This window comes from Chamaea fasciata, unplaced genomic scaffold (assembly GCF_029207755.1).
Source record: "Chamaea fasciata isolate MVZ Bird 193981 ecotype frontalis unplaced genomic scaffold, bChaFas1.0.hap1 SCAF_10, whole genome shotgun sequence".
Classification (NCBI taxonomy): Eukaryota; Metazoa; Chordata; class Aves; order Passeriformes; family Sylviidae; genus Chamaea; species Chamaea fasciata.
The window spans coordinates 3243161-3256152 of NW_027094095.1; the positions used below are offsets into that span (position 1 = coordinate 3243161).

General features: G+C 50.9%; 1 long non-coding RNA gene across 1 annotated transcript; it reads right to left on the bottom strand.

Moving 5' to 3' along the window:
• Window positions 1–8043: 8043 nt before the first annotated feature.
• LOC136294391 (uncharacterized) lies at window positions 8044–11572 on the bottom strand. Its single transcript, XR_010722389.1, has 3 exons — window positions 11327–11572; window positions 9222–9384; window positions 8044–8680 (listed from the first exon to the last, which is right to left on the bottom strand). It is a non-coding gene; the product is annotated as an uncharacterized lncRNA (long non-coding RNA).
• Between the last annotated feature and the right edge of the window lie 1420 nt (window positions 11573–12992).

Below are 12992 nucleotides of genomic sequence, written 5' to 3' on the forward strand. Positions count from 1 at the left end.
ACGTGGAGTTTGGCAAGAGCAGGGAGGGCAGGCAGCCACCCCACTCCCAGAGCAGTTACACAACGGGCTGCGGGAGGAGTGGCTGCAGTGTCCTGCTGTCCCAGGGAGGCAGCTGGACAGCCCAGCCGTCGATCCCTACAGGGGTGGCAGGGAGTGGGGTGCTCCAGCTGCGCCCCTCAGTCGTGCCAGGGGCACCCGTGGGTGAGGGGGCAGCTCCAGCTGGGGGAGGTTTTTTTCACTTGCCCCATGGCCACTTGCCAAAAAGGGGCTGAAGCTGCAGACGGAGAGCAGGGGTTTGTCAGGACTTTGCACCCAAGGCACCTTTGAGGAAACAGAGCTGGGTTGGTGGTCACTGCTCATGGCTGTGCCACCAGCCACACCAGCAGTGCCAGGGCTGGGCAGGAGGCTGCCCATGCCAACTGAGAGAGCATGGAATGCCCACAAAACCAGTGTACCAAGGCCCCAGGCACAAAGAAAGGGGAGCTGTTGGCTGAAGCATCAATGCAGGACATGGAGCTCATCCAGGTATCTCCCAGGAGGGAATGGTGGTGGAAGTGAAGGGGATAAGGGTGGCCTTGGATGGGGCTTTGCCCTCATATAGTCAATATATTTAGGGGTGACTGGTGGGAAAGTATGAACTTTGCACCCCTGCAAATGAATCCGGCTGAAAATGAGATTATAGAAGCCATGGAAAAATAATTGATAGAGGACTGGGTCTTTAGGAAAACCAATGTTTGGGAAAAGACAAAGATATTTGTGCCATGGGGGTGACAGCAAAACTCCCAGAGTGAGGTCAGGGGACAGAGTCAAAGCTGCCGGCCCCGTCAAGGCCTCACCTTGTCTTTGATGAAGACACTCCCAGGGCAATGATCACAGATTTGATACCAGCTCTTTTAGCAGTTTGAATAACCAAGGAGTCCACAAGGGAGGAGGAGAAAAACCCATCCAAGGTCTGCAGAACTGAGGGTGGTAAATACAGTGTCCAACAGAGACGTCTGCTCTAGCCCTGTATTTTGATTTGCAGAGGCTGAAGGGACATATTTACAAAGAAAAAAAACCCCAACAAAAACCCAAAAAACCCAACAACAACAACAAAAGCAAACAAACAAACAAACCTCCAAAAACAAAACCCAAACAAACCCAAAAACAAACAAAAAAAGGGCAACAAGGCTTGCACATCTTTGACAATGTTGGGATTTGCACAAGCTCCGTCTCCCGGCTCTCCCTCACACTGGACCCTTCTCCAGGTGCACAGGACTTTGCTCCTGCAAAGATGCGCACCAGCACTCAGCGAAAAATACTCAGGAATCCACTAAGGCAAATATTATGTTCTTTAAATGCTTCTGCTTTTGTTGAGTTCCCCAGCAGGCATTCCAGTGAGCTGCACTTAGAGGGATACCGTGGCAGCATTCCCGGAGTGGGGTTAGGGCTTTTAGGAGGGCAGTTCAGGAAAGCTTTCCGAAAGAACAAGTTGTTTTTGGCCAAGATGAGCTGCTGGTGTAGAAATGCCTTTGCTGCAGCTGCTGCCAGTAAGGCTGGCCCTGATCCTGGTGAGGAATCCAGTTGAGAGGTGCAGAGCTAGATGCAGTGAGTGATACCATGTGAGTACAGGGTAGAAACGCCTCCAAAGCCTCAGTAATCTGCCTCAGGACTGGTGTTCCCCTTCACAAATACCCCTGGCCAGGGTCTGGGCAGGTGTGCAGAACGACGTATTAGAGGAGATGGAGGGGAGATAGCAGGGAGGCAATTACTGTAATTATGCACACACATGCCCAGGGCGCTGAAAAGCCCTTGTCAGAAAACACAGAAAAGTTCTTGTTCCTTTTACCCACCTCTGCTGCTGCCCTGGCACACCTCAGGGAGAGCCAGGACCAGCGAATATCCCGTGGAGGCTGAGGATGAGAACCAGGAATGGGATATTCATGTGCCTGTCCACTGGGAAGCCCCCTGTCCCCTTGAGAAGCAAAGCTCCCCCGCACTGTGGCACAAGCCTGGGCTCTGCAATACCCTTTTTAATCCTTTAAGCAGAAGGAGGGAGAAATTAAATTACATCCATTTAGTCTGAATCAGATAGGCAACTCACCTTCTCTGCAAAACTCTGGCACCAGTTTTACAATTTGTTCAAAATAACACTTTAGGCCAAGGAGGGGCAAATCTCTGCACAAACAAGTCTCAGCACAGCCCACTTTGCTGTTTTCTAGGTTTGTGTCAGCAGCTTTTGGCTGAAGGGGGAAAAGAAAAAGGAAAACAGAAGTGGAGTTTCTTGTTAAGCCGGTCTCCAAGCAAGGCAGGGGACTCAGCACCAGGCAGCTGCTCAGGACCTGACGGGATGTGAGGTTTGGGCTCATCAGTGAAGCACTTCATTTTCCCCTCTCCAATGTTGTCACTGCCTCCCTCACTGTCCAGGGGCTTTAACTGCCCCGACTGCCCCGACTGCGGCTGCTGCCTCCGCTGCTCCCTGCAGAGCTGCAGGATAGGGCCATCCACAGAGTGAGTGAAGAAGGCTGCTGGTGGGAAAATGTAACATTCCCCCCCTCCATTTCTTGGAGCCTGGGGTTTGATCTTTAAAAAAAAAAAAAACAAAAACTTTTCCTTCACCTCCAAGGCCAAAAGGCATTTTCCTGCTCAAAACCAAGGAAAACCCCTCCCCAAGCAGGCTGTTCAGTTTGTTATTCCACACACAGAGGATAAGCCCGGTGACAAAAACTGGCAGGACACTTCTGCTTCTGCTTAAACTGAGCCAGGTATGTTCAATATCTTGAACTCTTCCCAAAACCTCTCAACAGATACCACTTTTAAGGAGATCCAAAGGACGTACTGGAGCAGACACGGGCTGTGGAGTGACCGTGGGAGAGGGATTTAGTAAGCAAGGAGGTCTCTGCACGGAAAGCAGAAGTGTTTTACTCCAACATTCTTGGCAAAATTTAACCTGATTTAATGAGTCACCATGTTTTCCAGGCATGTAACCTGTGGAATTTCTCGAGAGGGCTGCTGCTGCTGTTAAACTTACCGTGTTAGTAAATCCTGCAGAGCTGCCGTTTTTAACTTCTCGGGTTTGAAGTTTTTAAAATGTACATTTTGTAGCTTCCCAACCCCGATGGGCATTTACACCCTCCCCTCACCACCACATCCTTGTGCCAGGATTCAGAGTGGATAAAACACACAGGTTCCCTGGGCGATGCCCCCAAATGACACACAGCACTAGGAAGGACCTCAGACCCTTCTCAGCTCTGCTGAGCCATTCCTCAGAGTCAAGAGGTCTGCGCCTGTCACTGCACAGGCAATAAAGCACAGCTACAGGAGAGACTGTCAGAGCAAACAGGACTTATGGTTAAGGAAAATAATCCTAAGGGGGAGCTGTCTGGAGAGCACAAGGTTAAGGCACAGCCTGACCAGAAGGCGCCTTCACCAGGTGAAGTCGTCCTTCAGCCTCTGAGAGCTTTCAAAAATTCCACTCAGTGCAGCTGACCCTTCCCATAACTATCGACCGAGCTCCCAGGCCAGGCACTTTGAATGCTTCCAATTCCTGCTGCCTCTCCAGGAGCGGCTCCAGCCTGTGGCTGGGCATTCCCAGCACGGGGACACGGCAGAACGCCTAATCCAGGCAGAGATGTGCCCCTGCACGCCCCCAGCCTCCCACCCAGGAGTGCTTTTGTGCTTTTTCCCCCCCAGATTAGGGGTTTTAAGAGGACAAACCCCCAACACTGAGCAAGGCACTGCTCTCAGACCCCTCAGCGGTACCTGGCAGAGGAGCCAGCACAGGCACTGTGGAGCTGCAGCTCTCACCAGCTGGCAGAACTTTCACCTCCAGTAGCTTCACCAGTCCCCAGGAGACAGGATGGGAACCTCAGGGATGTCTGACCCATCTCCTCCAAAAGCAGTTCCAACTGACCTAGACCACCTCATTTCCTTCACCTGTTTTAAAAACTTGTGGTTGTGGAGACTCCCATACAACTCCAGGCTGGCTTTTGGTGGGGCCATCGAGTTTTCTTTTCTCTCCACATCCAAGCCAGGCTGACATTTGGGGATGATTGAGAACATTTTGCAGCCTCACCACGCCCTCGGTTTAAATGAGAACCGATTAATGGGATAGAGGAGCTCTGACTGGCTCATGCCTTGGATTGCTGATTGATCTGAGAAGCTGCTGAGCGCTCAGAGGTGATCCTGGGTTCCTGGGGATGCTCAGCACCACTGAAAATGAACCCCAATGGCTGCTGTTGTATCCCGGAGGAGGACTTCTGTGAAACAAAAGATTTGTCAGAAAGCAACACCCAGGAGTGATGCACAGCGTGGGAGCAGGCCTGCTCCTGGCCCTGGCATGGGGATAGGGAAGGTCATTTCAGGGCAGAGGGAGGGGAATAAATGTGCAGGGAGAGTTAATAATTTACCTGGATTGACACGGATGTCAAGCCACTGAAACAGGAAAAGGTCATGGACCTCTTAACTCAACATTTCCCAGCTGCAGTTTTCCATAAAAGAGAAAGAACTGCATTTTGGACCTTCTCTCTTCTCTTAGAAGGAGAAACAAAGGAAAGAAGAACTGCAAGTGTGGGAAGGCAGAGAAAAGAAGAAAAGTTAAGGTGGTCAAATTTTTCTCTCTCCAGAGAGAGAGAAAAATAAAATCAAAGGCTTCAACATTTCTAATGGCAATGGAGGTAGTTCTGCTCAACATCTGCAAACTTTGGAAGGAATTTTTGTCTCATGCGCAAAGAAAACAAGAGGAGAGAGGTCCCAGCATCCAAAAGAGCAAGAACAGTTAGGAAAAAGCACAGAAAATCTCACCTACAAAATCCTGCCATCCTGCAGCCCAGAGCTGCCTCACAGCCGTGGCATGGCTGAGGCTGGAGGTGGCTTCCTGAGATGCTCAGAGGGTGTCACAACGGGACAGTGGGAGTCCTGCTGGGGTTGATGCCTTGGAGGGGCCGCCTAGAACAGAGACTAGACAAGATTAACAGAGTAAAAATGGATGTTTATTAAAGACCTTCAATAGGTACACCTTGGGCAGTCAGCAGCCTCCAAGGGGGACTGCACCCAGGATGGAAGATGGTCAGGACTTTTTCAGACAAATGTAAGTTTGGTCCATTTACATGTCAGGGGTTAATCCTCCAATTACAGCTTCAAGTAATGAAGTCACATTCCCCCAGTTTGCTGCCCCAGTTCACTGTTGTTTTTACTTTTCGGGGCCTGAGACAGTGAGGTATCCTTGAGTTTCAGGCCGAGAGGGATTGTTTTGTCTAAATAAAACATGAAGACAGTCGCTAACACTCTATATGGAGTTTAGAGTTACACACTAAAGCAGTACAGGAATTGAAAAATATAAAAGCTAAAATCCTATGGCATCAGGGACAACCTGCAGTGGCAGGAGCTACCGGAGGTCAATGGCACAGTCTGCCTTGGCATGTGCCATGACCCTGGGGCCGTGCCCAGCTGACGTGATTGCAGCTCTGTGTGTCCTGCCTGCTGCACCAGAGCACGTTATTCCTCACCAGAGGGCAGATGGTGGCCTGGGCTGGCCATTCCCAACTTTCCCAATGGGACCAGCAGCAAAGCAGAGAGGAAAACCCCTCTGGTTTTGACCCTTTGTCTGCTGCAGAGGCTCTCTGAGGCAGGGGCTGCAGGGACGCTCAGCACACAGCCCAGGTGCAAGGCTGGGCAGCAGCTTGCCCACGTGCTGCGCTGCTCGTGCCTCGGCTGGATGTGACCCAACACCCACAGGTGCTTCCCCAAGGAGCATTCCAGCTGAACCAGCTGGAAACAGAAGGATTCCTCGCTGTACCCTGAAGGAATAACCCTCAGCACAGTGCCTTGACCGGAGAGCTGCAGCTGGGCTCCTGACTCGTCAGCCAGGGATGATCCAAACTGGCCAGAGGCACCACTGGCCCAGCTGGGAGCACTGGGAGCACTGGGACTCCGTGCCCCACAGACGCCCACAGCTCCTGTGGGGCCAGGGATCCTCCTCTCCTCCCGCATCCCTCGAGCTCCGCTGGGCCCTTTGATGTGCAGCTGCATTGTTCCAGCATCTCTGAAGTCTGAAATGAGAAACACCCTGTGTGGAGGCCGGGCAGAGCCCTCGGGAGCTGCCAGCAGCTCCAAGGCTGGTCGGGGGACAATAAATCTGCAGCTGGAGCAGCACAAAGAGAGGCACAAGAACATTCCCCTCGCGTTGGCTCTGCTCTAATTGCATCCCCAGCCAGCGCTTGTTTTTCTTGAACACAGCAAAGGCTCCGTATTTCATTTGCTTTTCCACACCATTCTCTCCCTTTTTTTTTTTTGTTTTTTTTTGTTTGTGAGCGAAATCCTCCCAAGAAAGGGCTGCAGGACTGTTCCCAGTAGGTTCAGGGTTGATGAATGGAGCACCCCAAGGGGAAGCTAAGGCCCTTGTGATAGGGAAGAAAATGCAGCAGTGTCTCTCCATCCTCCTTAAGTTTCCATCTGCCCTGGAAGTTGCTTTTGCCATTTCCTAGGGAGCAGTTGTGACCCACACCCTTTCAGTGGAGATAGGAGCTCTGAGGACATTGCTCAGTGCTCTGGGGTGACTTTTTGATGCTTGTATCTCCTGCTGTCTGTTCTGGTTTTGTTGCACGTTGAATTCTGTACCTTTAAGACTAAGTCACCCCTGATAAGTAACAGCTGTGTTAATTAACCAACACAGCCTTGCCCCTGATGAGTAACAGCCAGATCCAGTAAGGATGGGGGAGATAAAAGAGGGGTAAGGGGAGGATCCTTGTGGAGGAGCATGAAGTAGGATCCTAGAGAGAATTGCTGCTGTGAGGCTAGTTCTGAGAGTGGAGGGGGGAAAGAAGATGTGTGGAGTTTGTTTTGAAGACAGCACCCACTCCTCTCTGTTCCTGCGCCTGGGCTGTCCCCGTCTGAGGCATGAGCAAGTGGCACGGAGAGCTGCTTTGCTCTTAGTGAGTTTTAGCTAGCTGAGGCAGACAAGCCCTCTGGACTGTTCAGTCTTTTTCTTGAGACTGTTTAAGCCTGCTCTGGACTGAGGAACCCAGAGGAGCACCGGGAGCTGGCACCTGTGGCCCACCAAGGCCTGGACCTCTGGAGGGGCTGATAAGAGAGTGAGAGAGAACTGAGCTACACCCAGGGCAAGGGCTTTCTGAGTTTCCCATCTTGCTTCAGAACAACAAAAGGTTTTGTTGTTTCACATTACTCATTCTTTATGCTTGTGGGCACTTTGTTAAATAGCTTTTTCCGCTTTTCTCTGAGGAGGTTCTTTTCCTGGACCGGTTGAGGGGAGGGATGGTTTGGGTTTGCTTCCCAGAAGGACCCCACTCAGGGGTTCTCTCACAAATTTTCCCTAAACCAGGACAAATACACTCACCCTCAGCTTCACATCTCACCAGACAAGGCTGAATCAAATAAAAACCCCACCTTGCCTCTCATGAAATCTGCATTACACACAGCAAGTGCAACAGGATTACATATCTCACTGCATCCGTCTCGAAGACATCTTTCCTCCTAACTCTCTTCCCCTCCTCCACTGCCACCCGGGCTTGGGGCTTGGTGTCCTGCAGACCTCCAGTCCATTTCCACTCCTCCTCTGGAATCTGTCCTTAGGCAGAGCCTCTCTCTGCTCATTTTTTATTTTTTATTTTTTTTTTTTTCCTTTTCCCTGCCTCTGTGATGTTTTCTAGAGGTGCCACCTGGATTCAGGCAGGAGCAGCAAGAAACTGCTGAGGGCGTTGGGTGAAACCTCGCGGGAAGCCACAACCAGCCTGCCACGGCAAAAGCTGCTTGAAGGTGCCCGGTTTTGAGGATTCCACACAGAATAATCCTTTCCTCGGGCAATCAGCAGGCACAGAGGTGTTCAGCTGGCTTGGGCTCTGCTCCCAGCCTCACGTAACCCAGCTGGAGGGGCACAGGCACCGGTGTCTGAAATGCCTTTGCTGAGGCACAGCCCTGTCCGGCAATCCGTGCGCCATGCAGGGCGCTGCTTGCGCTTCTCCCGGGGCCAGAGGGGTTGCACACAGGGAGAAGCCATGGGATCTGCTCCCAAATACAGGAAATCCTACCAAGGGTTACTCTCCCTTTCCTCCCCTGGTTGCTTCTCCAACCCAGGCCCTGCTAGCGATGCTTTAGGATTTTAGCTTTTATGTTTTTCATGTATTTGTAACTCTGCGGTTCTTTAGCGAATCGCTCTAAACTCTGTACACACTGGAGTATGTGGAGTGTCTTCCATATACTGTTTTCTCATTTTGGTCAGACACAACAATTCCTCTCCAGGCTTGGGAATCAAGGACACCTCACTGCCTCAGGCCCCGAGAGATGGAAATAAAAGTGAATTGGGGGGGGGAGCAATCTTGGGGTAAATGACTTAATTACCTGAAGCTGTAATTGGAAGATTAATGCCCAATGTTCAAATGGACCCAACTTATAAAAGTGTGAAAATTCATGACCCCTTGTCCATTTTTGGGTGTAGCTCCTGTCCTGGGGCTGCTTTGTCTATTCAAAATGTACCTGAAGGCCCTTCAACAAATACACCTGCTTTTTATTCTCTTGATTTTGCCTGACCTCTGTTTTCAGGTTGGCCCAAAAAGGCATCAGCAGGATTTTGGGAATGACCTCCTCAGGGAAAGGCCGGTCCTTTGTCACCGATGTGCAAGCCTCGCTTGGGGCCCCAAATCTTGGTAAGGTCCCAGGCTGGGATTTCAAGGTTTGACCTGTTTATCTGCATAAGGAACAAACACAGCCTTTGTTCAGCAACAGGACAGCAGCAGCTCGAGTTTTAGCACCAAACTGCACCGGGATGCTTTGTGACCCCAGCTGCCTGAACAGGCTTTGTGGCTTTAACAATCACACATCTCCTGATGATTATCTGTGCTTTCTCTTCTGTCCTTGGGAGAGAGGTACCCAGCAGAAGGTGTCTGGTTTAACCCCCTGGAACAGCAGGCAGGGACTAACCCCAGAGCAAACCTCTCACCCTCACCTCCCGCCTTCCAGCCCCGGTGGCACAGGCAAGTTGCCATGCGTGGCTTGAACCGCTCCATTTAACTCATGTGCCTCGTGGAAAGGGCAAGGATCCCCTCCTGGCTGCAGCGGAGACATTTTCCAGAGGTTTGGGACATTGAGTGGGGTGAGGGCTGCAAAGGAAGGCAGCCCAGCACCTCCAGCGCTGCATTCCTTGTCCCGTCTCCTCCAGTGGAGGTGAGACCCAGGGTGCAGGTTGGTGCCAACCCAGAATTCCCAAGGCTTGCCCATGGCAGAATTACCGAGGGCTGGCAGGATGATGGGCTCTTGCAAGCTGGTCATCTTCAATTCTTTCCTCTGCGGCAGGAGCACGATGTCCAGGCAGGTCCTCACAGTCTGGGGGAAAAGCTGCTGAAAAGGAGCATCCCCTTTCTTTACACTGGGGATTTCTGGCCTATTTGCCTACTGTAAAGGGGGAAGAAAGTGTTACACCTTTAAAAAAGCCCTAAAGTTCACCTCGAGCTCCCTCTTGCGACTCCTGCATCCAGCGCTCTGATCCGGGTTTGGATAAAGCTATCCTCCTGTCACCGTGGGAATATTTATAGCTCCCAGTCATGTATTAGAATTGCTTAACACACAATTACAGTAAAATGCGTCCGGATGCTTAAACGGGCGTTGACATCACGCACATGATCCAGTTTGTCCTGCTGCTGTGCCAGGAAACCTGGGAGAAACTCTGAATCAGCAGGTGAAATACTGCTGCCTTTCCCACTCAAAGCCCAGATCTTATCTCACAGAAGTGCACCTTGCATTTGAGTTTCTCATTCCACCTGGGTCTGTTCTTTCAGGGTGCTAAATCCCTGCTGCCCCGGGGAAGGCAGCCCAGAGGAGCTTCCCCACCACACATTTTATTTGCCCTGTAAATTGCTTTCTCCTAAGCTGTATTTAGTCACGCGCCCCATAACTCTGTGAGCTGGTTTATGTATTTATATATTTTATAACCTCCCCTCATCACGTACTCAAAAGCAATATCCCTACTGTTAGGATGTTTTTATGCTGTGTAATAATATTTAATAGAACAAATAATATACAATAATATATCATATATAATACTAGATATCATATTATAAATTCTGTCTACTGTATTATATAATAATATAACAAACCATATCATACAACAGATCATAATTTGTTCTGCTCCCCTCAACCTCCCCAGCCTGTTTACACTTCCCAATCCCAGCTGGTCCTAATGAGCAGATGGGTATTGAGGCAAAAGCACCAAATTCCCGGTGGTACAAAACAAAACACTTCGACCAGCAACGGGTGCAACACAGCTCCCTTGGGTTTGGGACTTGCACTTCCACACACCTACAGAATTCTGCCTTTTTTTTTTTTTCTTTAGTCTCCACTGTGCATCTACTGCTCCAGTAGGAGCTGGCAGCTTTTGGGTGGAGAGGACTTGTGGCTGCCACTGCTCCCTCAGCGCCTTCCCACAAGCAGTTCCCTGCTCTGTGAATACATCAGCCCCTTGCAGCCCAGGAAGCTGGAGAGAAACATCTCTGCATGGGAAACCACTGCCGGGGCTGTTCCTCTGTGCTTTGTTGCCCCGAGAGCCCTGGATGAGCAATTCTGTTGGCTGAGCCCACCCCAAGCCCCACGGGAGTGGGACTGATTTCTTTCCATGCCACTGCCCTTTCCCATTGTCTTCTTGCCATTGCTCTGCCTGTGGTGCAAAGCTTGCAGAAATAACCTCAAAACAGTTCCCGGCCTTTTTTTTTTTTTTTTTTTTTCTTGCTGCAGGGATATTGCTAAATCATATTATTCTTGCTGTCTTGCTGGAAAAAAAATTATCCACTTCAGTACAACCATTAACCATAATTAGTGCTCAGTTGCACACACAATCTGGAATGAAGGGATTTGATCTTCTGCTACCAGTCCATAAATCTCTCCAAGTGCACAGGGAGCAGACAGCAAAGTGAGCAATCACTCAGTTTTGCTCCTGTAACTACTTTTAAATGCCCTGCCAACAAGCTCACAAGAATATTTCCCCCCCACCCTCCCTGCCCATTTTCTGTACCAGCAGCTTCTGCTCACGGCCAGTGTCTCCTGCTGGTGGATTTCCCTGGATCACCAACCTGGGAAATTAAGAGCCAGGCACTTTGGCAGCCTTGAAAGATGCAGCCCTAAAATACTTGGGTATCTAAGGTAGAAACTGCCCCCAGTCTCATGGCAGGATGCTCCTGACCCATCCCTTGCCTCCTGGGTATGTCCAGGAGCCAGTTTGTGCTGGGACTCACAGGGCTGCTACAGCATCTTCTGCTCCCTTCCAGCACATCCTTTACATCTCTGGCTGCTCAGCAGCCATTGAAATTAAAAAAAAAAAAAAACCAAACACAGAATTACTCACCCTGGTCTGGGGAGGTGCCCTATCCTTGGGAAGAAAAAGAGCCCTAGAAGTAGAAAGTGTGACCAACTGAACCTTTCTAATCAAAATTAGCTGCAGAATTGAATTTTTGGCTTGAGAAAATTCTCAGGGAAGAGAGAAATTTTTGAGCCTTAGCTCAAATGGGACTCCCAGCCCCAGCTGAGTCTCCCTGGGGCAATGAAAGCCCAGCAATCCCTCAGAGCCTCCCCACTGGGCTGATCAATTCAGTTCTTCCTTCAGGCTGAATCACAGCACAGGTTAAAGAGCAGCTGAGAAGCATTTTGGTGAAATAACCCAGCTCCTGTCCCAAATGGCCCAGCTGCAGCAAGGGATGCACAAGGGTGAGCAGCCCCAGGCTGGTTTCAGCGTGGACGAAATGGATTTCACCTCTCCTCCCCCAGCTCCTGGGTCACGGGGCATGCCCAGGTTTCAGTGCCCACAGCTGTGATGCTGAGCCAGCTCTGGGGTTTGGACTATGGGGAAACCTGTTAGTTCTGCCCCAAATCCCACCCCGTGCACAGCCCAGACACCGAACACGGGGAGGGGGAAAGCACATGGAGCAAACACCCAGCCTTCTCCTCCTCTCTTCACCTGCAGGCTCCAAGTGCCAGGTACTGCCTGGGTGCCAGCTCCTCCAGCAGCACCCACAAGCCACGTGGGGAGATGTGGTGGCACCTAATTAATTTCAGCTCGCTCTTCAGCCCCTGCCCCTTGTTCCAAACCCTGCCTGGGGTTGAGGTTTTTAATGAGCTGACTGTGGTCCAGCAGGGAGCTGCTGTCCCTGGGCTTGTGCCAAGGCGGGAGGGGTGGGATGAGACACTGTCCCCTTCCCACACTGCCTGAGCACCTGAACCCATCACCCTATAAAGCGTGGGACAACCCCACGTCCCCCTGGGTGACAGCATCACCCCCATCCCACTGTTTCTGGGAAGTAAAGGCTCATCATCATCATCATCATCACCCTCGGGGCTGCTTGGAAGTGCCCCAGCTCCAAGGTGGGGGAAGAAATCTCAGAGAGATGTTTCTGGGCTGATTAAAGTTAATTAGCTCAAATGATGCCTCTGAAGGCAAATGTTTCTTATTTTGGGTTCCTGCCGACTTGGGCCCAAGCCTGGTTTTCATAAGGCCAGTAAGTGCAAACAGATCGGGCCCTTTCATTGGAAACAGGCAGCGCAGGATATAATTAAAGAAGTATGCACTGGCATGGCAGAGAACCGTTTTCAATTACTGCTATTTCAAGGGGATTAAGGGGAAAGATTTTAAACAAGACCACTGCAAAAATAGATTTTGTTTGTCATTAGCTTCCAAATAATATTTGACTTTAGGGCTGAAATTTCCACGTGCCAGGTCTGCCCCTGGTGGCGCATTCCCCACGAGGGCTGGGAAGAGGGAGATCCAGGGGGGCAGAGCTCCCTGCGTATGGCCTTATTTCCACATGGGGAGTACCCTCCTTTCCCCCCTGCCAATTTCCTCTCTGTGCCAGCCTGGAGGTGCACAGGGCAGCCTCAGAAAGCGAGGAGCACCCTGCAAGGGGCTTGTTTGGTGCCACGCTGCACATTCCCACCGCCTTTGGAAGGGAATAAATGCCCTCCTGCAGGGGGGGTGGTGGCTCCAGTGCTCCCTGGGATTTCCTTGGCCAGGCCAGCTG